The sequence below is a fragment of the Muscardinus avellanarius genome (assembly GCF_963383645.1).
Source record: "Muscardinus avellanarius genome assembly, chromosome: 2".
Taxonomy (NCBI): domain Eukaryota; kingdom Metazoa; phylum Chordata; class Mammalia; order Rodentia; family Gliridae; genus Muscardinus; species Muscardinus avellanarius.
In genome coordinates this window covers 197677295-197704740 of record NC_137787.1, presented here as the reverse complement: position 1 = coordinate 197704740, position 27446 = coordinate 197677295, and positions in this window count along the sequence as shown.

Sequence of the window (27446 nt, the reverse complement as noted above, 5' to 3'; positions counted from 1 at the left end):
AAATGAGTTACTTACAAGATAATTTGTAATAATGCTTCTTAATCTAGGATCCTTCATAGTTGCAAACAGAATTTAGCATACGCGGATATGTATTTTTGTAGTTCTGAGATCACATCTTTTTCCGTTTCCAAAAATTTTGTGGCTCCAAGAGAAAGATGCATATTCTAGAAAGAGATTCTGGACCAGGAACAGAAGTAATGAATGCTTTGAGATTTTTAAAATTTCTATTGATATTTTCACTTCCCATATTGGCAGATAGAGTCTGCACTAGGAACAGTGTATAAATAGCTAACGACTACCTTGTCATAAATAGATGGTGACTTTAGAGGGTTTAGGAAAAGGGTCTGGTCTATCTCTCAGGGCCTAATTTGACATATGCTAAGCTGAGGTGAAGAGGGATAGGAAGAAAGAAAATAAGATTTAATTATGAACCGAGGGCAGGAAATCTGGACCACTTCCAATAAGCTTACATTATAACATTAGGATCATCACAGGAATACAGCTTTCTTCTTACACATGACGCACAGTGGATTTCTCACATCATGTACTCACATTCAACCTAAAATAAAGATAATGTGGTTTCCCTTTTATCTGCCTTTCTCCACTTCATATCAAGTATAATCAAGAGCTGACTCAAAAGGACGATGCTACACAGACCAAAACAAACATTGAACATCCCACGTCCTCAAGCAAAGAGAAACACAAAGCCATCTTTCCCCAAATCTTTTAACCTCCCTAAGATTCTGGCTCATATTTTATGATAGAAAAGGGAATTAAGTTAGATGCTCGCTACGGTCCCCTTCAACTCTGAAATCCTTGGATTTCTGTGATCTTGTGGTTTCATTATTTTTGTTCCGAGCTTCAATAAACAATTTCATCCTCAGCTTGCTGAGAACCCCCAAGCCTGGGTTTCCCCGCATAACACTCGGCACCTGCACACCGAGAACGCTCCAAGGGGCCTGGCTCTCCGCTGCTGGGTTGATTTCCTGCACAGGGTTTGCAAACACACTTGCACGCACGCACAAAGGAGCCTCCATGTGACAATCGAAAGTGGCTGCAGGTGCTTCCCTCTCCCTTCCTCACAGTCCAGTTCGTCGAAAGCAGCAGAGTGGAGTGTGGGGTTAGTGCAGCCACTGGAGTGGCCATCATACGCAGCACCCAACTTGGGGATAACATGATTCTGGAGTAACTGGGGGCTGTGGAGCCACCCTGACAGGCCAAGGCTCGTAAGGGCAGGCTGGGGACCCACCCTTACCAATTAAGCCCGCCATTACCCAGGTTGTTTTCTCCTGTCTGAGCATGTAGCGATCTAGGAGACACATACAAGGCAGAGTGAGGAAGCTGGCTCGGAGACATGGTTTTAATTTGGGGACATGAAACAAGCACTCTAGAAAGTATCACTTTGCCCTGTAGTGATACAAAAATAAATGAAGAGGAAGCAAATGTCGGAGCCCCAGCTGCTGCAGCTCCCCTTGGAGCATGAGTCTACTCATGCCTGGATTTCAGAGGTCTCCAGCCAGGCTGAGATCATTAGTGCTGCTGGGGAAAACAACAGTAGATAAATTGGCTGCCTCAAGAAGAAAAAAAAGGGGGAGGGTCTAGGTTCTATGGCTCTAAGTCCTAGTCACAACATTAGAGAAGGGAAGGCAAATATTTATGGGAGAAGCATTGGTTTTCTTCTATACTAGACTAGAGAGTGGTAGAGGGGCGAGTAGAAAGAAATCGCACTTCCCAAGAGGAGTAAACCAACTTGCAACAATGAAGGCGGCACATTGCGCTCCCTCTGCCTCAGCCAGTCTGGACTGAACTGAGAACTTTAACTTCCTTCTGGCTCTGCTCCCCCTCCAGTAAAAGCAGGGAAATCCTGTTGACTCCTTCACAGGAGTGCTATGGAAAATATCAATTATCCAATAACTACGAAGCTCTTTAAGGTTCACGGGTGGCTGTGCCCTTTGGGTTATTTGCATGTGACTCCACTATCTCCTGGAGGAAATGACTGAGGAGCCACAGCCCACTGCTCCTGGAGGCACAAACGCCAAGCCCGCTCAGACTTGAACTCACACCAGGGTTCTGCGCCCAGGTAAAGGGACAGTCTCCATTCAGCCTCTGCGTTCTAGACTTGTGTAGAATGTGTCCGTGTATAGACTAAGAAGGACCATGACTGTGATTCTTCTCTGTGTCTTGAGTGTCGGTTTTTCTCCACTGTGCTATTTGGCAGGAGGATAAAAATCTATTCCCATTTCTGTTTGACCCCGTAAGTGACTGCTAGAGGCTTCTTGGAATTCAGTGCTGAGCGGCATTCTGAGTCGGCCTGGTCTCTGAAAGGCCCGCATCTCTACTGCACTGATGTGTGTAGGAGCTGAGTTTTTTCAAGTGAGTGGGTAAGGAGAGCTGGAGATGGCTGAGCCAAACCGTCCTGTGCATGGATTCTACAGAGAGCCCCATAGCTTCCACGCCAAAATGTAAGGTTAGAAAACTCTCTTGTGTTGAATATACTTTTTGGGGGGATCATATACTCTAGATATAACTTTATTTTTTAAATTTTGTATTGGTACATTGTAGTCATACATCTTAATGGATGGTGGAAGCACACATGCACACATCACCCAATTAGCCCTTCCCCAATTCCCACCACATTCCCTCCTCCTCCCTCCTCCTCATGTTTGGCTTAGTGATTGACTTTGATATGTTTATTACTGTACATCATGTACATTAGGAAACTTCCCTCTTCTCCTCTCCCATCCTTCTCAGTTAGGTTGCCTTGTTTGTTCATCTATAGTTTCCCCTTTTGGTCTAGAGTTCCTCCTATGACCCATTTTCTCCCTAGCTTCTGCATAGCCAAGGTAGTTCTCAGCAACAAAAACCATGCAGGAGTAATCACAATACCTGATTTTAAACTATACTGCAAAGCTACAGTAATAAAAAACAGCATGGCACTGGCACAAAAATAGATGCATAGATCAATGGATAGAAGGCTCAGAAATAAATCCACACACTTAGAGTTAATTGATTTTTGACAAATGGGCCAAAACATTCATTGGGAAAAATTAGCTCTTCAACAAATGGTGTTGGCAAAAGTGGTTAACTATATGCAGAAAAGTGGTAATAAACTCAACTTTCTCACCCTGCACAAGAGTTAATGCAAAATGGATCAAGGACAGACTTGGAAATTAGACCATAGACCTTGAAGCTCCTTGAAAAGGGCATAGGTCCAATACTGCAACACATAGGCACAGGTAAAAAAAGAAACTTCCTCAACAAGATCCCAAAGGCACAGAAAACCAAAAGGCAGATCAATACATGGGATTTCATTCAACAAAGCGCTTCTGTATAATAAAGGATACTATCAAGAACCTCAACAGAAAGCCGACAGAACAGGAGAAAATCTTTGCCAGCTACTCCTCTGACAGAGAGCTAATGTCTAGAATATACAGAGAACTAATAAAACTCAGTGCTAAGAAAACAAATAGCCCAATAAAAATGGGCAAGTGAACTAAATGGAAACTTCAAGAAAGAAGAAATCCAAATGCCCAATAAATCATGAAAAAATGCTCAACATCATTGGCCATCAGAGAGGTGCAAATCAAAACTACCCTGAGATTTCACCTAACTCCAACTAGAAAGGCAATCATTCAAAACACAAACAACAGCAGATGCTGGCGAGAATGTAGAGAAGTGGGAACTCTGAGACATTCTGGGTATCTACCCAAAAGAATGGAAACTAAACTACCAAACTAAAGCATGTATATCCATGTTCATAGCTGCACAATTCACAACTGCCAAACTATGGAACCAGCCAAGATGTCCATCAACAGATGAATAAATAATTACAAAAATATGGGATATATACACAATAAAATTTTACTCAGCCATAAAGAAGAAAAAAATTATGTTATTTGCAGGAAAATGGATAGAACTGAAAAACATTATGCTAAGTGAAATTAGTCACAAAAACTTGCATACACTTTTATTGGTGTATTGTGATCACACATCCTAATGGAGGTGAGTGATGGGGATATAAATGCACAGCACTTGGAGAGCCTCCTCCAGCTCCCGCATCCTCTCTCCCCTTCCCTGCACATGATACTGAGATCTACACTGATAGTTTTGTATATGTACAATAGCATCAATTTTAAAAAAGTGTTTCCTTAAAAACAAATTTATAAAAGTAAACTCAGTAGTTATTTTTCAGATTTCTCTTAATACAAAGATCAGTTAATCATCCTTTTGGAAGGCCTTGAGTTTCCAGGGCCTCATAATATTAATAAGAATTTGGAATTGTCTTGGGCACATCTGATTCTTATTAGCATTTACAACCATGAAATGAATTTAATGTTTATTTTTTCCCAAGAAAACATGCATGATTTGAAGATTTGGTTTACTACTAAAATTATAATGTACAAATTGCTAGTGGGAGTAGGGATCAGTCTGTGGAGAAAGAAAGAAAAATAAACAGGACGTTTGATTGGGGCTTGGTTAATTGTCAGAGCATCTCTCTATTTGTACTTATTAAACGTGTGTCCAATAATATGACTTGTCTGTCATTCATCTCACGAAAACATATACTCACATTCTAAGAGTCTTTTAAAACTATGTTATTAAGGAAAATAGTGAATATTAGAAGTGTGAAGTCTTGCTGTGCGTGGTGGCGCACGCTTGCGATCCCAGCATTTGGGAAGCTGAGACAGGAGGATCGCCATGCGCAGACAGCCTCAGCTACTTAGTGAGGCCCTCTGCAACTCAGTGAGTTCCTGTTTCAAAATAAAGAATAAAATATAGGGCCAGGCATGTAACTCCGACGAAGAATGCCCCTGGGTTCCATCCCCAGTACCACAAAGGAAAGAAAGAAGGAAAGGAAGGAAGGAAAGAAAGGGGGAAAGAAAGAAATGAAAAGAAAAGGAAAGGAAAGGAAATGTAAAGTCTCCTATAATGCCAGGAAGAAAGTGGGAAGTGTTACTTATCAGCATGCAATTTCCAAAAAGCAGAAGCTGTGGACAGTTTCCGAAGCTTATTTTTCTGGGTAAAAAAAGTGCATTTCTCTGCTGATGAGCACTTTTCCAGAGTCACCCAGGACGTGCAGGTAAGACACGCAGACATTCAAGGAAGACTAGAAGTAAGAGTTTCACGGATGTGCCAAACACGTTAAATCTATCCCTCAGGTAAAAATAATTGTAACTATTTTTTTTCCCAAGGACCGAGGAGTCTGCAGTTCAATGTAAAACTTGGCCTGAGAGAGGCCAGCCAATATTTATTGAGGAAAATGTCAAGTGTTTACCATTGGCAAAGAAGTGCAGGATGATGCAGAAAACTACAGTGGATGGACTTGCTAACTCACTGAGCATCCCATGCTGTTTGCTTCCTGCTTTTCGTAGAGTCAGATTTGCTTGGCCTCTTGGGTGTCAGGCCATTGGCCACCAAGCCCCATCTTCATCATCAGAACACTAGCCTCTCATAATCTTCCTTGTTGGCGAGTGTAGTGACTCAGAAGGAAAGCATATTAAATTCTGGGGCACTAAGAGAAACATTATTTGAAGTGTATTGTCAATGCTCTCTGAGTGAATTCCTGGCTTATCTCTAGCATCAGAAAGATAATTTTAAAATAAATAAAACAAAGCCAATCTGTTATTGAGCCCTGAGGCACCATCAGATAGGAAGAGTAATAAATCAGGCTGATAGTCTTAAAACAGCCCCTGATTTTTGCTAATCAAATGAGATCAGAACCCAGCTATCACTGCAGGAGAAAAGCCAAATTTAATTAGCTTACCCAACAGTGTCATTTAGTAAATCAGAAGTCTCGGAAAGGTCAATGAATCTTCTCCTATCAGAGCATCAGTCTCATCATTAACAAGGTATCATTAACCAGCCCCATAGCAACAGTTACTGCGGGGCCCCTGGATCGCTGCTCTAGTTAGTAACACCCTTGCTACTCAGAAATCTGGAAAAGTCTATCCTATTACCCCTAGTTCTGCTTCATAACTTCTTTGACCATGACAATCACCACCCTTGGTACTAACTCTAAGCACTGTGATTTAAATAGAGGTTCACCACTGCTTTCTGTATCTGTTCAGTCTGTATTTACTGACTAAGATATCAGGCATTTGGGTAGCAAATAGTTCCTTCCTGTAGTGTGTTATGTACTTCGACAGCATTAATGAGTTATCTTACAGCGTGGGCTGGGAACATCCCCCCACACCAATGCAACAATATTCAGAGGAAAATTAATTGGATCAAGGCTCTTATCCCATCAGGGAACAAATTCACTGAAGAATCAATCATTCGAATGAATTTACTGGGTGGTAAATTAGGCAGTGGGAGCATAGTTGGAGAAGGTAGGTCACTAGGGATGTGGCCTTGGGGACCACTATCCTATCTCTCTGATCTAGGTCACCCTGATGTGAGAGGGGGCATCCCCTACCATGCCTTGCCACTGTGGGGTTTCTGCCTTAGATCGGGCCATCTGTGAGCTGACCCTCTGAGACTGTGAGCCACGTACATCTTTCCTCATCTAAGTTGTGCTTGTAAGGTTTTTTGGTCACAGTGGTAGGAAAAGCTGGCTAAGAGGAACTGCATTTTACAAGATGTTTAGCATGTATCCGAGCATCTACTCTGTGTGCTCATTCTATAAGACCATTGAAGCGTAGAACATCGAGCCATAATAGCAAGGGCGTGCCTCCCAAGGGGCTTACAAGTTTGTTTTTTTTTTTGTTTTTTTTGTTTTTTTTGGTGGTACTGGGGTTCCTGGAAACCCTTCTACCTCCGAGCTACACTCGCAGACCTATTTTATACTTTTTTATTTGGAAACAGGGTCTCCTAAGCCAGCGCGGCTGGCTTCGAACCTGCGCAATCCTCCTGTCTCCACCTCCCAAGCGCGGGGACTACAAGCGTGCGCCACCATGCCCGGCTCTACACGTTTTTAAAGGAAGGAGAGACAGAAACTTTGGGGAACATGGATGGTGAACCAAGGGATGTAAGATAACATTTGACTAACTGAATGTACTCTATGTGAAATGGGAATTCAGAGGAAGGAGAGGCAGTTGGGGAGGCTGGAGACACTGAGAAGGTTGATGGAGAAGAGGAGGTAGCCCTTGAAGAGGGAGTGTAAGGGGCCCATGAGGAGAGAAGAGGAACTTCGGCAAAGACACGCATGCAGGAACATGCTGGGAGAACAGAAAGTCAGGTCAACATTATTAGAGCAGTGTCTGTTTCTGAGGCAGTGGCCCCTGCATGTACTGACCACAAGCACATGCTGATCTGATGATGATGATAGAAATGAGACAGCCATAATAGCAGGAATAGAAACCATAACACACGATTTCAATGTTCCACGTGCCGTTTTCACATGAATGCTTTCCATACATTCTCTAAACTAATTCTCACACTGACCCATGATGTAGTGATGCGTGTGGCCATCATCTCCCTTCCGCTAACGACAAAACAAATACAAATGCTTTGAATCAGGTTTCCCCAGGTCAATCTGCAAGCAGCAGGCCAGCTGCAATTTGGGCTCCATAGGATCCTGCCTCTGATTTTCCTAGAAAAACATGGTTTTTTTTTGTTGTTGTTATTGTTTGTTTGTTTGTTATTATTTTCATTCCCTAAACGATTTCAAGGTTTTGAGGACTTTCTGGATTCCAGTATCTCCAGGTTATCTGCTCTGATCTTTGGAGTAATAGGTAACAATGCTAGATTCACACCGGGTCTGTGATCTTGAGTGCCTAAGGAAAATGCTTTCCATAGCAATCAAAGAGCACAGGAGATTCCAAATCACTGCAAGGATACATGCGTGGAGAGAAGTAACAACTGTGAGCTGCTGGGCATATTTGAGATACCTGCCAAACACTTGCACACACTTAGTTCTCCACCCTCCCAAAGTGCTGTCTGTGTATCTGCTCTACCACACCTTAGTACTGGTAGTGGAGGAACTTGATCTTCTGAAAGTGTCATTTCTTCCAGGTCACTATAGCAGGCAGAATCGGTCTCCACCCCTCCATCCTCAGGTATCATAGAATCAACACCTTTGTCCATCTCTGAGCTTCTATGAACTGCGTGCTGGGGCTCACGTCAGCCACCCTCACTGCCCACAGGTGAGGGGAACAGGAGGGCCTGAGAAGTCTGTCACTCTCCAACTCCGTCAGCACCAGCTCCGGGCCAAGGGACGCTCACACCCTGAACTCTGCCTGAGGCTGGACCGCTTGGTAATGCTCAGCCCTGGCTGTCAACTGGGCTGGATGGAAAGATGCTTACAGGATTTCAAAGCACACTCCTGGGTGTGTCTGGGGGGTATTTCCAGAAACATCTGGCCTGTGTATTTGTGAACCAAGTAGAAAACACCTGCCCTGAGTGTAGGTAACACCGTCCAGTGGGCCGGGTCCTGCATGAAACAGAACACGGAGAAAGGGAAAACCCATGTGTGCGTGCAGGCTGCACTCCTCTTGAACAGCTGTGCTGATGCTGCTCGTGGCGCCCATGGACATCAGACTCCAGACATCAGGCATCTTCGGCCTCTGCACACCAGTGATTCTCTGGGGGCTTCAGCTCCTATTTTACATTTTTTTTTATGTCTGTAAAACAGAGAAATGAACTATAAAACGATTCTGTGGGCAAAGAAGCACAAAGCAGAAACTGCGCAGATGTGGGTCTAGAGGCTGTGATGGCGTGGAGGGTCCGCTGGCAAAGGCTGCTTCTGTCCAGTGGGTGAAGTTGCCCCTTTCCTATGCTCTGCAGTGAGCTGGCAGAACACTAATCTGAAATTGCAGAATTTTGCCCCAAGTTCACAGGACTTTTTTTTTTTTAATACAAATAATCTGCTAGAGAGCCCTGGTTAAGGAAAAGGACAACCTTCTTGAAACATAAACATCAGCAGTACCATGAAGAAAGCTGTAAGGAAACAAACTGCCAATAGACTGTTCTTTTTTAAAAGGAAGCAAAGATTCTTGTATTAAAGCCACCCCTGGCTTCCACGGGGCTGCGCTCCAAAATCCAGAACTCTCTGGGAGGCAAGCCCACTGCTGGCCTCAGTTTCCGGGTTTCTGGAGTTTGTCGATTGGAATCCCTGAGGATGCACTTGCAGGAAGGGGCTGTGTCCTGTGTCTCAGTGACAGAGAGAATGTCATGGGGTAGAGAAACGGCGCCCTTGGGACTGAGTGACAACCATTTCGTGGAAACCTGAGAAGGCAGTTTCCAGCCAGAATGTTTAATGACTGTCTCATCCAGACAGGCCAAGCCATCTGGTGGTGGGGATCTTGTCCCCACGTTTGGGGAATGCCTGGTGATTGCCGACCACGTGTAACAGAGCCATCTCCAACCGACATCTGTCAGCTGTCAACCCCCCAACTGTAACGATGGGCAGAGTTGCCGTCGGCTGTTGCTGGGCCATATGGAGTGGCGAGTACACGAATAGACTCTGACTGTGTCGCAGAGACGCGGGTGCGTCACAGGAGGACGAGGCCCCGCGCAGCGGCCTCCACAGGTCCTGGGACCGGGTACTGGGACGTGTTCTTCAAGGAAAGGGGTGGGAAGAAGGATCGTAATGGCTTGACTTAGAAATATCTTGCTTTAACCTTAAATGGAAAGTTGAACCAATTGAATGAGTCCATTGTTGAATTCGTCCATGAATGCGTGAGTGCCAGGGTGAAATGGTAATAATACACCCACTCGTGTCGAGGGCTTTGGCCCGGAGCATCCGCAGCAGGAGCATGGAACACTAACACAGCTCATGGAGGCTTCCCCTGACCAGGGGAGCCTTGTCCAGTTAAACGAGATGCCATAGAGATGGTTTTGAAATATGGAAAGTGTGTTGAAATACTTGGCAATATTGTGACATTAACATCATGATCACATGTTCTTGTGACATTAGACTCCGTAGGTACAGATGTTCTGCATTATTATTATTATTATTATTATTAATTATTATTATTATTATGTTGGTGGTACTGGGGGTGGAACCCAGAGGTTTTCTACCTCCAGGCTATCCTCCCAGACCTATTTTTTATACTTTATTTGGAAATAGGGTCTCACTAAGTTGCTGAGAGCCTCACTCAGTAGCTGAGGCTGGCTTTGAACCTGTGCAATCCTCCTCTTTCAGCCTCCCAAGCATGGGGATTATAAGCGTGCACCACTATGCCCGGCATTCTGTATTATTTTAGTGTATCATTCAAGAGGACCCATTATAAAAAATTTCCTGACTTAAACGGCTACCATATAGCCTTTAAACTGTGGATTGCATTAATAGTAACTAAATTAAATTACAGCTTGATATCGAACCCCCAACAATGATCATTTTTACAGCTAGCGTCAAGAGCAAGTGGCTGGTGACATCCTTATGTAATTGAGGAATTACACTGCAAACCCAAATCGTTCAATTCCTTCTAGCTGTAGGTGCCACTGAATTCAGCGCAGTGGTTTTTAATCCTGACTATGCATTGAATCAATAAATAAAAAGCATGAGGAGTGGGTCCTAGGTATGAATAATTTTAAAAACCTTTTCAAACAATCAAATGTACAGCTGAAAATGATTCATTTGGTTCCACTGAATTTTGAGTGAGTGAAGCCTAGATGCCATTATGAGACCAGCCCACCCCAAGTGGACAGGGGTCTGGTGTGAGCTGGCCAAGCCCTAAGCCCGGAGCCTTTGCACCTTGAGTGAGTCCAGGCGCCCAGGCCCAACACCGTCCAGCTGTCCCTAGCAATCCCTGTGGGATGCATTTCATTCCAATTACTTTCTGCGTGAATATCCCGTGAAGGCGGCAGCTCTACCTGTCGAGACCTACCTTCTTCTTTGAGCCTTCAGCCATCTTTAAATTTAAGTTCTCCTGCTCTGCAAGAACAGATCCACTGGGGTCATGAGAATGGCACAGTCCAGAGGTGACCAGCTACCTGGAACTCCATCCAGGCTGACTCCCTGGTTCCAGAACTTCTTATAATGGTATATACGCTTCCCCATAGGCTGGTCAATATCTAAACGCTTTTGCTTAATGCATAGAATAAAAAGAGCTTGGTATATAGATGATCTCACCCTGGCCTTTGGAACAAATGTTTTCTTTCTGAACCCCGATGACCTTCATTAAATTTTTTTGAGATTTATTTCCCTTAAGCTCAAATAGAAATGATTATAGATTAAATATTAAAAATTTTGAGATTTATTTTCCTTAAACTAAAATAAAAATGGTTATGGATTAAATATTAATAACAATACTCATTTAATTTACTCAGAAGTGATGAAACTCAAAGTTCAAAGCAAATAGGGCAATTTTATTTTAGATTTTAAAAAATAGAAGAAACAAACATCCCTTTGGGCTCAGAAGATACCTCATCTCGACTTTCTGTTTGAAACCATCTCTGGGTTGTGTGAAATGCCATAAATAAAAGCATTAATTTTTTTTTTTTTTTTTTTTTTTTTTTGGTGGTAATGGGGTTCCTCGAAGCCCTTGTACCTCCGGGCTATACTCCCAGACCTATTTTTACATTTTTATTTGGAAACAGGGTCTCCTAAGCCAGCGCACGCAGCTGGCCTCAAGCCTACGCCATCCTCCTGTCTCCGCCTCCCAAGCGCGGGGATTACAAGCGAGCGCCACCACGCCCGGCAGCATTAAAATATTCATTTGGAGCTGGGCGTGGTGGCGCACGCTTGTAATCCCAGCATTCGGAAGGCTAAGACCTGGAGGATGGCGGTTCACCGGCAGCCTCAACTACTTAGCGAGGCCCTCTGCAACTCAGTGAGACCCGGTTTCAAAATAAAGAATAAAAAATAGGGCAAGGGGTGTAGCTCGGAGGTCAATTGCCCCTGGGTTCCATCCCCAGACCGGAAAAAAATATATATTCATTTGGTATTTTTAATACATTTATTTGCTTGATACATTGTGCTTCTGTTTTACAAGATGATACTTATGATAAACGATTTGGAAAAATAGAGGACAAAATAATTATAATTAAAAAACTATTTTAATTAAACATAATATTAAATTATACTCAAATTGATTGTTTAAAAAGCCAAGTAAAATTGAAAAATTTGTTTGCCAAAATTATAACATTTTTTCCTCTCAGCAAACATAAAAATTCTTAAAGAGCTCCATAAAGGTAAGTTTTTCAAAAACTATGGAAGGTGGGTCATTATATAAAAAGTGGTAAATCACTTTGTAAAAAGATAAATCATGGTAAAATTATTATAGCTGGTGGCTAACAGAAATCCAACATGATCATGCCTGACTTGAGTACATCAGCCAGCCTCCTTTTTTTATGAGTGACCTGAATGTATTTGTTCGATTTTGTTATTTCAAAAGGCTCTGCTCTTTAAACTCCACTAACTACTAAAAAGAAAGATCTTTTTTGTGTGTGTGTTTCAGGACTGTGATTTATTTTCATCTTCTTTAGCCTCACATTATAATTGCCTTTCTTTACCCCAACAGATAGAATAACCACTTATTTTTCAGGATGTCATCTAGTTTCTTCTGGAAGACATTTTTATGTCGTCCGCAGGCTGTGTTTCTAGTTTGGGGCGATTCTTTCTGTCCCCGCAGGACAGGAGTAACTCTGAGATTTCCTTCTCGTCGTTGATAAGTTTCACTTCTGAAATTAGTATGTTCCTTCTCCACTTTCTTCTTGGATGTGTTTCTCGGATAGAGTTTTTACCATTTACAGTTTTTTAAAGGTGCGATATGCTTCGGGTACTGCATATTTCTGGAGGAGCTCGGTCCCCTCAGTGGGGATAGAAGGGACGGTGACACCAGAACAGGTGGGTGCTGGTATCATTAGATGTGGGGCGTCAACCCTGGGTGTCTCTGCGTCACCATAAAGGAGAAGTCCTGGCCCCTCCTCCTGGCTTCCAGCCCTGCCTGCGATCCTCTCTGTGCATGCTCCTGTGTTGCGCTCCGGCTGGCCACGAGGCCCTATCTCAGCCGAGAAGTCTGCGAGGTGCGCTTGGACCTAGAGGAGTGGGCGCTAAATAAACCTCTCATCTTTGCAAATCACCCAGGCTTGGGTATTTGGGGTTGTGAGGGACAACATGGATGAACAAAGACGCACGGCAAAGGAAACCTGAATTTCTTCATGTTGGACATCACCTTCGTTTTCCCCCATGCTTCCAAGCTAATGTGATTTTCCTTATCACTGTAATCACTCTCTTGTCATCAAACTTTACATTTTCCTAAAGAGAAGTCTCATGTTTATTTAATGCTTGTTCCTATTTTTTAAATCCATTTTTAGGATTTCCCCCCTGTGGAGTTCTGAAATGTTCACCCATTTATATTTGAGGGCTTTTATCTTACTTTTGCAGAAATTCCTCAAGGTTTCTGTTTGATAATAGAGCCTTATTTCTCACTGGCTCTGCGTTTTATCATTACTTTTATTAAAAAGCTTAGTCACTCTTCTGTTTCAAGCTAGTATTTCACATTTGCTTGGCTACTTGGCACTAATTGCCAGAGAAATACAAATACGGGGAAGACAACCTGGTTGTCTGCAAGGGAATAAAACATAGAAACAAATAATTTCAACACAGAATTTGGGCACTTAGTGCCTTGAATTATAATTCCTAAGTGATAGGTCTGAGGTTGGAAATATTCCTTCCAGTTGCGATATCTCAAAAGACTGCACAGCCCCCGTGGAGGGTGACACCCTCCTCTACTAGCAGGAAGTGGGGGAAAAGACAGGAGGATTGCAGGTGTGAGAACGCCTCCGCCTCGGCAAGGAGCAGGACCTTCAGCCACCTAGCAAGACTCTGCTTCAAAACAAAAGAGAGCTGGAGGTGTCTCTCAAAGGTAGAATGCCCCTGGATTCAAGCCCCAGGACCCCTCCTCCCAAAACAATAGGGCTACAAAATAGAATGTATATTTGGGTAGAAAGGTAGGGGTTGAAATGGTAGAAAAGGATCTAGACTGGATGGTGTGAAGGGAGGGAAAGAAAGGTTGGTGGGAGTACAGTTGTGAGGTGTGTTTTGGGGCAGACTGGACTCGCTCCACTGGGTGTGCAAGTGGAGGGGTCCCACTCACTCACTCAGTGCTTGGGATCCAGACGTGGTGTTCTCTGAATACAAAGCCTCTCAGAAGGCACCAGCATGAAAGGCACAAAGGGAATTTAGCAGAATCAGAGTAATTATTTAATAACATACATTTATTGGGGCATTGTAATTATATATCACAATGAGGTGTGTGTGTGTGTGTGTGTGTGTGTGTGTGTGTGTGTGTGTGTGATAGAGAGAGAGACAGAGAGAAAGAGACAGAGAGACACTGGGCATTCTACTTCTGAGGTACACCCCAGCTATTTATTTATTTATTTATTTATTTATTGCAGTACTGGGGATTGGACACAGAGACATTCTATCTCTGAGCTACACCCCCAGCCCTACTTTTATTTATTTATTAATTTATTTATTTGTTTGTTTGTTTGTCTGTTTGTTTTGCAGTACTGGGGATGGAACTCAGGGGCATTCTACCTCTGAGCTATACCCTCAGCCCTATTTTTTTTATTCTTTATTTCGAAACAGAGTTTCATTAAATTATGGAGGGCCTGAGCAGCTGTGAGCCTGCTGTCTTAGCCTCCCAAGAACTAGGATTACAATGTGTGTACCACCCCGCCCAGAGTCTTGCTGGGTCCATGAGAGTATTACTAATTGCTAAGGCTGACCTTGAACCTGCCACCCTCCTCTCTCAGCCTCCCAAGTACTAGGATTTCAGGCATGTGCCAACACGCTCCACCACAATGAGGTTAAAAGTGCTACAAACATACATACACACAGAACGTGGAGTGTTTCTTTCTGCATACAATGCCCCTCACGTTAGTGAGAATGGTGGCGACGCTTTCATATCTGCTCATGGCGTTACTGAACGGTTCCTCCTTCAATTCTTTTTCCCCTCTCTACATATTTCCTTCCCTGGCCCCCTTCACTATTCTACTGGTCTCTCAGCTCATTTATCTGAACCCTATTTTGTTTCTTATGTTTTCTCTGGCTTCCACACATGAGAAAAAACATGCGACCCTTGACTTCCCGAGACTGGCCGATCTCACATCATATTCTCTGTCTCCATCCATTTTCCCACAAATGGCACACTTTCGTTGTTCTTTATGGCCCAGGAGAATGGCGCTGTGTGTACACACCACAGCTGCGTTGCCATTCATCTGTTCACTATCACCCGGGTTGGCGCTATGATTTGGCCATTGCGACAGTGTTGTGTAAACATGGCTACACACGAATCACTTTAGTGTTCTGACTTTAATTCTTTTGGAAAGATGCCAAGGAGAAGTACGTCTGGGTCGTATGGTGGTTCCATCTCTAGTCTTTTGAGGAACCTTCAAACTGACCTCCATTGTACTAATTTATATTCCCACCAACAGTATATAAGAGCTCCTATTTCCCACATCCTCGCCAGCATTTATTGTTGCTTGAATTCTTGAAGATTGACATTCTACATAGTATAAGTTCATAAAGTGACATACATCCTTATAGAAATGATTTAATGCTCAATATGAAATATTCTGTGAGGATATTCGAATTTTTAACATCCTCCCTCGGGCGGGGTGGCCATTGAGATCGTGTGTTGATACCTGCCTTTCTCTCTGCAATCTAGCGTCTTCCTAGGCTTTCTGGAGAGCAGAGAATTTGCACCTGAGAGCAAAGCTTTTAAAAAACTGGCCCTGATGTGTAACTGTGTGACCTCTGAGCTGGAGCTGCTGCTGTGAAGGGCGCCATTTCCAAGGCTGGGATCCTCTGTACTCGCCTTGCAGGGCGAGGAGGTGAAGCCAGGCCCTGCTTTCCAGACGCGAAGCACTTTGCATTTTGAGAGACACTGAGATGTAGCATCTGGATCCCCATGCCCTTGGCCACCACCGGCTGGCCAGGCGCACCAGGTGCTGGAATGCTGGGCACCCGCCGCGGTCTGTGCCTTCGTCATGCCAATCATGTCTCACTTTCTCGGGAAGCTGGGAGCCACTGACAGAGTGGGGTTCCTCCGTGCCCCACGCGATAGGTGTCCTGGTGTTGACCACAATGTCTGTGCTGCCATGATTAAACAGACGGATTTTCCTATTTCACATGTAAAGTGACACACATCTGCCTGCGTGGGCATGCAATCATGTGTGTACACATAAGTATTACATCTATTCTATGAACAAAGGAGTGCTCTTCCTCTGGAGGTGGCTGGGAGTGGGGCTCAGTCATGGAAACCCGTCCTTGGGGACGCTGGATCTGAATCAGGAGGGAGCGGGATGCACCGAAGACCCAGCTCTTCACAGAGAAGACAAAGTGTGTCTCGTAAACGTGAATCTTCAGTGGTTTAGGGAATATGAAGGAGAGGAAAAAAGAGAAAGCCATGGGGCTAATGAAGATGCTCTTGTGAAAGCTGATTGGAGGACTGTGAGGGAAAGGGAAGACCAGGAAGAGGCCGGCAGGAACTGGGCAGAGGGAGGTGCCCGGCGTGGGCGAGACCAAGCAGCAGGCCCAGGACAACGAGTGGGCTCGGAGGCAAACACTGGGGTGGACACCTAGAACCTAGAGGACAAAGAGAGTGCTCTAATACACAGAAGGAAGAACAGTGGCTGCACTCGGCAGGTAGGCCCCCAAACACCACGTCACGTTTCTGCCCAGAGAGTTAGGAAAGCTTCAGTAGGTCATCTCAGTTCCCTGGGCCCATGCTCTTCAATAAAATGGGTTTGCAGTAAGACCTATTTACATGTTCATACATATATGCATAAATTACATATAACATGTAAATATAAAATATGTAGAAATTATATAAACACAAATATGTGATATATAAACTCTATATTCATATAACTATGTATATATTTATACTTTTTTGCAGTACTGGGGATAGAACCCAGAGGCATTCTACCTCTGAGCTACACTCTCAGCCCTATTTTTTATTCTTTATTTTGAAACAAGGTCTCATTGAGTTACAAAGGACCTCACTAAGTAGCTGAGGCTGTCGTTGAATCACGATCCTCCTGTCTCAGCCTCCCAAATGTTGGAATTATATATTTATACATTAATATATACACAAATGTATATGTGTATATTTATGTATATGCATTTCTGTGCATATATTTATGTATAAATTGCATAGGAATCAAATCAGATATATATATATATATATATATATATCTCAAAGTTTCATACTAAGATCTATTATTTTTACTTTTTCTACTTATTCCTGTTGGCGTCCTTTCTTCAGTAGCTTTATCCCATACATTCACAAGCAACATAGAAATTCTACTTTACATGGGCAGTGATGGTAATCTGCCTGCACATCTTACCTCAGGAAGGGTTATTTTTAAACATCCCTGTACTCCCCTTCAAATTCCAGAGCAGAAGATCAAATAGAAGAATTTTAATGTGGATTTCAGTTTCATATATAAATCACCCTGTCATTTTGGCACTGCCGCTGAGTTTCCTCATAGTAGCTGGAGAAGATCATGAATAAATTTGCAGCCTGCTGCACAGGGGATTATATGTACATGAAATCATTCTTATTGGCAATTGCTTTTACAACTCACTGCACAGAAAATTTAACACGAGGGCACGGAATCCCATTTCTCACACTAGGGTGAAATCCGAGAGCCACAAACACAGATGTTGAAGAATTGTTGCCATTCCCATCAACCTGCCTTCTCTGGGTCCCTGCACAGTCGGCCCAGCGCAGCACCAGGGGCTTGCATCTCTCTTGCTGGCCCTCATCTTCACTTATTTTTCTCAGCTCTCAAACAAAATCATGCTCCTTCAATCTGGTGATCACGATCTGCCAAAACAAACTCTAATTCATTCAGGAGTTTTGTCCTGGGTATAAATGATGAACATGTGATGCATGTATTGACCTCTGTCCCAGGCCCATGGCAGGCACCATCACTTGACTGACACATTATTTCATGCTAAGGAGGAACACACACCTTCAAGTACCATGGTGCAGACAGCGCTACCGATAGTCGGGGCGGGCAACGAGCTAAAACATGTCCTCTTCCCTCTTCTTCTCGGTCCTTGTGGCGAGAACCCCGTGACCTCCCATTCTACATCAGCTTGAACCCAGGCACTGAGAACCTTTCAGTAAGAAAGTTTAAGAAACCTCAGAATAGTATTTTACAGATTCAGAAGCCAATTGAGCCCTGTATTTCTGCTATTCTGCTCTTTCATGTTAGTCCTGGTCACTGAATTTTTAACTTTTTCCTTTGGAATCTTTTGCAATAGTGCCCAATCTGAGCCTACACCTTGGTGATGATTGTAGAGGATATATTTCTTTGAGATTTTCATATTCCCTTGTTCTGACTTCTTTCCAGGTGCCAGAGTCCTTTCCACTGATGGAAACTGCTTTCAGAGCCCCTTCTTTCCTGGGAAGCTGAGCTCTCTGCTCCTGCTGACAGCAAGCTTTTGGGCCACCTTGGACCTGGGTACCACTTGTGGACAGGCCTCCTGGAATTCACCGCTGAGTCCAAGTCTCTTATTGAAATAGAATAATACTTAGCACTTGTTTACTTTTTCTTGGCAAGATATTTCTCAGTTGACAAATCTTGTCTCTTATCTTGTCTCATAACATACCACCACGGACCCAGTTTTTATACAATTCTACATGAACCTTCACTTTAGTCAAACTGATCCCTGGCTGCATTTGGTTATTCTTTTCACCCCTCTTTACAGATTTCCTCAGGACACTCTCACATCCTGAATATCCTTCAAAGCCCTTCCTGAATATTCACTCCCCCATTAAACCAATATTGTGTTAAGCTCTCTCACTCTTGAAATATACATCTTAAAGCCAGTAGCCTTTTTTCTTAATAAATCATAATTCTTGGCATTTTGTAAATCATGAGGGCCCAGGTGTGAAGTGGTACTGAAGCCCATCTGATGTGATGTATGAGCTTCCTCCACAAACCTCCACCAAGCGTATCCTTTCCCCATCCTTGGATGAGGATGGGAGTGATGAGGAACTCACCACCTTCCATCTTTGAACGTATCCAACAACTAAGTAACCTCATTCCTTGTTGCCTTGAATTTACTGTCTTGCAGCTCACACTGATATCCCTAACTTTTCCATGAAGGAAACGTGTCTGTAATGGCTAACCACTCTACTGTGAATTGACAGTCCCCTGTATATTTAAGACAACTCTTAAGTGTTCCCAGATCGCTAGGCTTACTACCATGAGATTTGTTATTTCACGTGTCATATATTTCAAGCTACATCATCATTCTGAAGGTACCTCATGTTGTTGTTGTTTTTTTTAATCTCAGATAAACTCTGCAGATAGGTTGCATCCTTGTGTGTCTTCTCACACAGGAGTAATTGTTCTTGCTTAGGACAAAGAAAATACGTATTAAAGAGGCACTGATTAAAACTGACCTTTAACGAGGGTTTACAAGTCATAAGCTAGAATCCATATGTATGCACATAGCTCCATGTGCATGTTACGTAGCGGCATTGTTTAAGTCAGAATTATTTTGGCTACACTTGACTCTTCTGAATCCAACAGGTCGAGACTTTTGAAAATTGTTGATGTCTTTAAGTAAACCATAAGGATAGGTAATTTATCATCACACACTGGTTCTATATTGAAAATCAAACTTAGCAGCTTTAGTGGCCTCACAGACATTTCTATCTTCTGAAAGTTTAAATAATAAAGCACAAATTAGATTCAGTGAGAAGCTCAAGTCAAAATACTGAGTGAAAAGAGAACTTGATGTACAAGATTAATTTGTTCTCAGAAAATCTATAATTGAAGAGCTAGTACATAAGGAATTCTGATACTAAATAGGCTTTCTGTATTTGGAGAGAATGAGTGCCAGAAATAGTAAATAAAAATAATATTTAAGAGCAAATCAAATTATTACCAAGATATTTCTAAATAAAGGTCACTAGAAAATATATTTAATAATGATCTAACTATATTTAATATAAATTATAAAATGGCATAAAGCAAATTAAAAAGTAATTATAATAAGTGATCGATGATCCAACATAGCATATATCCTTTAATACTGAAATCCCACAGCACATTTGGTTCTTGAAAGTTAAATTTCAGAATTAGGTGCTATATGTGATGTGTTTGTCATTAATGATTTTATGAGTCATGATATTTGGTTTGCTTTTAGTATCAAAGTATTATTAATGCCAGCAATATATTGTGCTTTCATATCCCCAAAACAAAAACAAAGCAACAAAAGATACTTTTGTACACAAAGTATTCATGTGCTATTGGAATTAAATTGGTACTGATCTGAATTGGATTGTTTTTACTTACTATATTAATTCTAATCCCTAGGCAATTACTCAGAAAGTAACTTTCTAAAAAAAGTAAACGAAATGACCAGGAAATTAAAATATTACATTAAAATTTTATATAATGCCAAAGAAGGAAGAAATGGAGAAGTAGGAGAACAAAAAGATATAAGGCATATAGGGATAAAATAGCCAAAGATGAGACATGAATTCTATCTTATCAGTAATTACACTAAAAGTAAATGGATTAAACACTTTTATCAAAAGTTAAAGATTGGCAGCAAAGATTTTAAAGATGTAATTCAATAGTAAAAGACACACATTAGATTCTAAAAAAAGACATATTAGATTCAAATAAACAATAAGGTTAAAGTAAAAGGATTCAAATAGATGTATCGTTCAAACAGTAATCAAAATATGGCTTGGGTACCTTTTCAAACAAAATAAACATTAAGATAAAATTTGTTCCTGGGGACAAAGAACATTTTGTAACTACAAAAGTATCAATCCACCATAAAATATAATAATTATAAGCAAACAGGAACCTAATGATACAGTCTCAAAATATGCACAGCAAATATTGACAGAACTGAAGGAAAACAGATCATTGTACAATAATGTCTGAATACCCTCTACTCCAGTTTCAATAATGGATAAAACACCTGGTCAGCAGTTCAATAGGGCAATAAAATGCTGGAACTCTAGTTAACGACACCTAGCAGGCACCTACTGACCACTCCACCCAATCAAAGCCAAATTCACATTGTTTTCTAATGCAGGTGACCTCTCTACAAGAACCTATATATCAGGTCACAAAACAAGTATCAGTAAGTGCTAAGCGATGAAATCACACAAATAACCAGTGATTCGGAGAAGTTAAGAAATCTTGAGATAAATTAAAACAAAATATACAAAATATCAAAACTTATGGAATGTAGTTGAAGTACTTTGGGGATAATTTACAGGCAGATGTAACTATTTTTAAAGTCATAAATCTGTAACTTATCATTGTAAGAAACTTGGAAAGAGAAATTAAGTCAAAAGCAAGCAGAACAATGAAAATAATAAACATGAAAGGGAAAATAAATTAGAGGATTAAAAAAAAATCAAAGGACAAAAAATGAAATATTTTTTTTTGCAATACTGAGGATGAAACCTAGGGGTATTAGACCTTTCAAGTTACACCCCCAGCCATATTTTTATTCTTTATTTTGAAATAGGGTCTTACTGAGTTGCAAAGGGACTCATTAAGTAGCTGAGGCTGTCCACAAACCGTGATCTTTCTGTCTCAGCCTCCCAAATGCTGAGATTAAAATAATTATTTTTAAAGAACAATATGATTGGCAAAATTAGCTCGACTGTCCCAAGAATATAAAAAGAGACAAAGCTAAAACTATTAAAATTGGTAATGAAAAATGGAGAAATCCATTACCAAATAGTATCTATCCCTGGAAAGAAAGATAAAAATCATACAATATAAAACATTATATTAATAAAGAACAGTAACCTACCGATTATCTTAAGAGACACAGACAAAAATAATTGACAAAACTGAACACTTTTTATGATGGAAAATTTTCAAGAAACTACAACCAGAAATAAAATTAGGAAAGCAATTTCATTTATGATTACATCCATGAATACAAATTTTGAGGCTGGTGAGATAGCAGAAGGCTGAGTATGCATGAGGCCCTGGATTTGATACTCAGCATAAAAAAAATACAAAATTAGAATTAATTTAGCTGGGCATGGTAGTGCACACTTGTAATCCCAGCATTTGGGAGGCTCACACAGGAGGATCCTGGTTCGCGGACAGCCTCAGCTACTTAGTGAGGCCCTCTGCAACTCAGTGAGAACCAGTTTCAAAATTAAGAATAAAAAATGGGACAGGGAGTGTAGCTCAGAGGTCAAATGCCCCTGGGTTCCATTCCCAGACCCGCAAAAAAAAAAAAAAAAAATAGAATAAACTTAACAAAAGAAATGCAATGCACTGAAAACTAAAATTATTGTTGAAATATACTTGACTTAAAAAAATAGACATTCCGTATTCATATGCAGGTTAGAAGTTATTTTAAAATCATATATCTTACAAGGATCTCATGACCAGAATAAACAGAGAATACTTACAATTTAACCATAAAAGGAAAGTACAACTTAAAAATTTACAAAAGATTTGGATAAACATTTCTTCAACAAAGGTATACAAATGGCCAGTAAGCACATGAAAAAAACCCCAGTGCTCTAAATATTAGGGAAACATACATTAACCCCAAAAGGAGATTCTGCCCTATCCCTATCTAACAGAGGTCTCCAAGCTTACTTGGCTTATTTCGCCTTTTCAGGAAAACAAAAAACAAAACAAACAAACAAACAAAAAAACTCATTATTCTGCTGGAAATCTACCTTTTTTAAGTAAATGAACAGAAAAATGCAGTGACAAATTTGTTCTTTTATGTGTTTGTACTTTGTTCCAGCACCCCTCTCCCAGGTGGTACTATCTCCCACTTTGGGAACCTCTGCCTGCACGGCTATAATTTTAAAAAAAGAATGGACAATATCAAGTGTTGGTGAGAATATGGAGATATTGGAACCTTCCTATATTATCTGTATGAAATTAAAATGGTGCAGTCACTTGGAAAGCATTTTGGCAGTTCTTGCAAATATTAAAGTTACTATATGACACAAAATTCTCCTATATATACCCCAGAGAACTAAAACCATATGTCCATACAGAAATATGCACGTGAATGTTCACAGTACCGTTACTGAGAAAGTACAGTTTTGGTTTTGCAGAGTTGGGGGGGGGGCGTTAAGGAAATGAGGAAGTGACACAGAGTTCCCATTAGCAGGTACAGAGTTTCAAGGGCAATGGAAATATTCTCAAGTGCACTGCTAAAATCATCCCATAACTGTGAGTCTACTACAAATCACTGGGGTGTACTGTTTAAATGCATGAATTGTGTAGTATGTGATTTATATCCTAATAAAGCTGTCAAAAAATTTAAACAGATTATCTTGGAAGGTGGAGAAAAAGTACACACACACACACACACACACACACACACACATTTGGAATATACATTCCTATCATTTGTTCCTTTAACAACTAATTTTAGGTGTCTAATCCATGTCTGGAACTATTCTAGATACTGTTGGGTACGGGGCAGACAGGACAGCCAAGTTCCCTGTAATCATGGGGCCCAAGAAAAGGGTAACACATGCCATATAAATGGCAGAAGATTTCGTGCATCTGATATGCGTCATTCAGAGCTTCTGTTCAGACATGTAGCCACAAGCGTTCAAAATCCATGAGCCATCAGACGATAAAGTATGGGTGATGAAAGAGACGAGTCAAGGCAGGACGTCTAGCAAGTGCATTGTGGCGAGCCAGAGTGGACTCGGACTAAAATGCACATAACTTATAAACACAATGAATCTTCTGACCTTTCAACATCATGGGACACAAATTCTGGTAAAGTTTTTGGTCTTTTTATTAACTAAATTTTATAATGGTAAGCAACATTAATATTAAAACCAGAAGATATAGAGCCCTTGTCACATAGAAATAAACCCTGAGTTTAAAATATTTCCACTTTTGAAAGCTCTCTTGTCAGCATGCCAGACTGTTAGTATAGATAATGCTTGGGGGAGCATATGAGATAGCAAGAACACGCTGTGTGTGTGATCTCATTTTTTAACAATAAAAATGCTATAAGCCAGGCACACCGGTATATGCCTTTAATCCAGAACTTGGAATTCTGAGACAGAACAATCACAGGTTTAAGGCCAGCCTCAGAAGTTTAGTAAGACCCTGTTTCAAAATAAAAATGAGTTGGGGGTATAGCTCAGGGGTAGAATGGCCCAGGGGTAGAATGGTCCTGAGTTCAATTCCCCAGTACCAAAACAAAATAAAACCTGTACTTACACTACTTGTAGTTTTCAAACATGTATACCAGCAATTATAATCTTTAAACTTGCCGATTGAACTACTAGTGGGATACTGAAAAGAGACAAAATCAATGACAGATAAAAACAAAGTTATCTTGTGTTTTCCTGGATTGCCAAAGTAGACTCACTAGAAAGCAGATCAACTGGGAAGATTGCCAGTTTCTGTCTCTAGGCTGTGTGCACAGAACAGCTCTAGTGCAGGGTACTGAGGTGTTTCTTGTTACCAGAGGAAAAACCTGCTGGACTAAAAGAAACGCTTGGTGTAAAAGATTCCTAGAAGGCTCCATCCCAATTTCCAGAATGGCAGAAAGTATAAGAGTTGCCCGCTGTCCCCTCCAGAACATCTAGGTTTGGTTTGCTCCTGCTTCTTCGGATCCAATACAACTCAGTGTTCATGTCTGAGACTCAGGCCCATTGGTTCTGGCTATCATCTGAATATTTGTGTCTCATCAAAGTTCATATATTGAAATCTTCACAAACAAGATTGTGTCCTTATAAAAGAGACAAGGAAGTTCATTCCCTGCCCTGCCTTTGACCATGTAAGATTATAGCAAGATGGCTATGTCTATGAGACCCCCAACAGGCACCAAATCTGCCCAGGATTTTTATTTTCCAAATTCCAGAATTTTGAGAAATACTTTGGGGTTGGTTATAAGCTACCCAATTTATAGTATTCAGATATATCAGCCCAGAGGTAAGTCCAAGAGAGTCCCTGCATCAAGAGTCCAAGCAGGATTGATTACATAGTCCCAGTTCCTGCATCCTACAACGTTGGCTTCGGGCCGGTCCCTGCGTACTCAGGTATTTTGACAGACTTCCTTCCTTAGCAATACTCTCCCTAATGCTTTTCGCTACAATCCTATACCTCCCTGCCACCAAGCAAGGGTTCACCTCTGAGAAAGCCCTTTACTTAGTAATGATGCGTCACATGGCTTCATGAGCCTCTGTTGTCATTCCACCTCCCCACACAGTCCTGTGATCCTGGCTGTAGGTGAGATGGGAGGAGCTCTGAGGTTGGCTCCCTTGACCTTGGCTGGGGGTGCATAGCAGCAGGGGTCCCTGTGTCCAGTCAAATGGCCAAAGTAGAAGGTAAGGTAGGAAGTATGTGGTCAGGTAATTTCCTAAGTTTTTTAACTTAGGAAAACGTTCATTTTAATTTAGTTTAATTAAGTTTTTTAACTTAGGAAAAAAATTAATTAGCTAACATCTTTCCCAAGAAATAAGAATCTCATTTGAGAAAGAACATTACAACCAAATAATTATAATTTGTGGTTCACTAAACTCTACACTTCTTGGTAGGATCACAGAAACGCTCACATTTAAAGATTCTGTCTAGTTTTCATTTTTCCAGGTGGACAGATTGACAAAGTGAAGCATTCATGTATTTGGATGGTATTCTTATCGAGAAGTGAAGAATTCAGCCCAGAAATATCCAACTCTCCCAAAAGCCAATAAAAGAAGACACCTAGAGAGACACAGCACTTGGTGCTTCTCTACACTTTTGCCAACACGGAATGCGTGGATCATTCAGCCAAAAATTTCTTCTCTGCTATGTAAATGAAATGGTGTTCTAAAACACATGCCAAATTTATCTGGTTGGCACTAGTTTAACATTTTACCACCACCCTCATTCGGGGATATTGGTTTTAAAATCAGCACCGTTGTGACCATTGATCATTTAAGATCTATTTTACATTTGATTCCTAACCTTATCTTGGTATTACAATGTACTTCAGATGACTCACTGGTTTATAGGACTATTTATATAAATATTACATCACTCATTCAAATATGATTTTAATTCAGCATGAGTTAATGGGCCATAAAAATAAAGAGTGAGCCACCAACAAACAAATGGAATATGGTTTATTGTCTGAAAGAATGCCCCTTTGGGACTGCAGCTACTTGATAAGTTAACAGTAGCAAAACATTAACTTCCTCCAAGGCCTTTGTCAGCTGCGAAGCTGGATATGTGATACCCCTTTGAGAAAATCTACTTTTAATATACACTTTGAAAGAGAGAAAGTAGAAAATGTGAGGAAACTGGGTGCTTTCCTGCCAGAACAATGAAGCTGGAATTCCGGTGCACTTCCGCCTTGTGGAGGAAGGCTGTCCTCTCTTCAGCATACTGCTTCTGCTCTATCTTCACCTACTGGGAAAATTTTGGGGTGGATCGTCTCCTAGAAACACAGTCCTACCCCAAGGGATCCCGCACCGGGCACCCTTCTCTCCACAAACTCTCTTCACCTCTTTTGGGTCCCAATTTCCTACATTTTGTCAACTCCACCTCACTGGGTCGGGACTTCTTCATGTTGATGGTCCTTTATGGCATTTTCAACATTTTCTAATAATATTTTATTTATTTAGTATAGAAATGCATGGGGTAGGGTGCAATGGTTGACACATGTATATAACATGCAATGATCGAGTCAGGGTAATTAATATTTCCATTTTCTTCAACAGGTCTTATCTCAGCTCAAGTGGGGACGGGACAGGGGCAGCAACATAAAGTTGGTCACAGAAAGCTGACTTGACTGTATGAGTGAGTGAGTTGGGGTTGTTGGTGGTCAGTTCCTCCACAATGGAAGAGAAGACTCACAATCAGGAAATGAGAACAGCCCGGGAGGAATTCTGTGTTTTAGGATAGGAAATGAGCTGTAAGATTAACTGCATGATTTTCATACATACAGAGAGATATAGAATAATTTAGATGCAAATGTGTGTCTATGCCTTCAGTTCCCTTCTCCCAACTCTTAGGAAACCACTCCTTATAACCCTTAACTGTCTTCATTTACAAGAGGGCCTCAGGGTAGCAGCACCACAAAAATGCAGAGGCTGGTTAGGCCTGTGCCCGACCTTGGCTTCTCCTGCATCCTCTTTCCTCCTGCAGGACCAGGGCCTCTGGAGAGACTGGATCAGGAAAGTATACAATGAGCCTCAAACATCTTTAAAAAAAAGTTAAAATTTTTTAAAAAAATGATCAACAAAGAAATCGTGGGACCACATCAAAAGGACACAGAAACCATCGTGTGTGTGTGTGTGTGTGTGTGTGTGTGTGTGTGTGTGTGTGTGTGTGTGTTACTGGGGATTGCATCCAGGTGCATTCTACCTCTGCGCTACACTCCCAGTTTTTTTCTTTATGTTTTTTTTTTTAAATATGGTTTTGTCACGTTGCTGAGATTATTGACAATTGCTGAGGCTGTTCTTGACCCTGCAATCCTCTGATTCCCAAGTACTGGGATGCCAAGTGAGTGCCACCAAGCCCAGCCAAGCACTGGCTTATTGGCCAAATCTGGAATAGTCTGACTA